A 1,512-nucleotide genomic window follows, 5' to 3' on the forward strand; every position below is an offset into this window, starting at 1 on the left:
AAAAAAAAAATCAGGGACAGCATTTTAACTACAGCAGTAATAATACTGCAGGCTACAGTGGTCCCCTTTCCTGGTAAAACACTGATGCTTTTTTATGAATTCAAGGAGAAAGAAGGAAATGCCAATAAAAGCCCTGGATAGTTGAAAGAGAAGAAAACGGTGGGACCGTCTGCGGTGTATATGCTAAAGCCACAGACAGATTTTTCTCTCTCCCAAGTGCTGAGCGAAAATTCTAAGTGGCAGTTTCTGGAGAGGCTTTCAGCCTCCATGCAAAGAGAAAGAAGAAACCAAGATACAAATGGGAAGGAGTATTGTGCCGTGGGTTAGGTTTCTGTACACTCAGCCCCTCTCATCCGAGCAAGCATGTGCTTGCAGACTTGAATCCACAGGTGAGCAGTACTGGGTCAATACATGACACCATTTTCCCCTGACACTGTCCCAACCCTCCCCTTCCTCACATGCCACCTGTCACAATCAAGCTCCCATTTCCTAACTCTTAGCACACAAGAAAGTATGTTTTGATCTTACAAAAAGCAAAAGCTCCTGGGTACTTAGTTCTGGAATCAGGCTGTGAGGGTGAGGTCTTTAGGGAACAGGGGAAGGGGGATTTGCCATCATCCAAGCCCCAAGAGGGACTGCAGCTGGACAAAGGTCTGCATAGAAGTGCTTAACACTGGGCTGACAAACTCCAGCTTGGAACGGCTCATGGAAGCAGACCTGAGTCTATGGGACAGGACTGCCCCACAACAAAGCACCATTGAGCACATGGTAGATTTCTTGTCCACAAAGCTGGGGGTTTTATCAGCACATAGACCTCTCCAAATATTAGCTAGTTTTTCATTTGCATACAACATTTTGGGTGAACCAGGGAGACAAAGCCACTTCTTTTTGGTCCCAATAAATCCTTTTAAGCAGGGCAAAATAGGCTCCCAAATGGATTATTTCCACATGTCCTCACTATGGGTAAGAAGTTGGCAGTTTTTGAACAGAATTCTTGGGACTACATAAGCCACAAGGACAACCTGGCTGTGGTCTCACAAATATTTGTCCACTGCTAGTTTTTTTTTTTAAAGGGTGGCTCATTCTCAAGGTGCCAGCAAAGGCGAGTGGAGTGAAGCAGCCACAAGCAGAATGATCTGGTACAGTGCTGAAGAGTTGGACAAATCGGTCATTTACAAAGGCAAAATGGTTTTCGCCATCTCAGATCTGCTGCTTATTTGGGGAGTTTATAGCTTATGAACTACTTGAGGTTCTCTTGCTTTGTATTTGGCCAGGTCAGCTTTTGTTGATTTTTTTAAAGACATGCTTGCCAGAAGCCATTGGTTCCCTGACTATTCTTCCCCATCAAGAGGAGGTTCCTCTCCCTACTGATCCCTGATTTTTTCCAAGGAGGCTGGGGAAGACATCTGTTTATATTTTCCCTTCATAGGTTCCTTCTGAGTCGTCTCCCTGCCCTCCCTTGGTGGTGGAACTGTGCATCATACAGTCTCATCTTGAAGGCAGCTCCATGAC

At 45.3% G+C, this 1,512-nt stretch overlaps 1 protein-coding gene across 2 annotated transcripts in view; it reads right to left on the bottom strand.

The window, feature by feature from the left end:
* The window catches only part of PRICKLE2 (prickle homolog 2 (Drosophila)), a 159,547-nt gene that overhangs the window by 42,142 nt on the left and 115,893 nt on the right, over positions 1 to 1,512 (bottom strand). The window lies entirely within an intron of this gene.

This window comes from Galeopterus variegatus, unplaced genomic scaffold, assembly GCF_000696425.1.
Source record: "Galeopterus variegatus unplaced genomic scaffold, G_variegatus-3.0.2 Scaffold4498, whole genome shotgun sequence".
Lineage (NCBI taxonomy): Eukaryota > Metazoa > Chordata > Mammalia > Dermoptera > Cynocephalidae > Galeopterus > Galeopterus variegatus.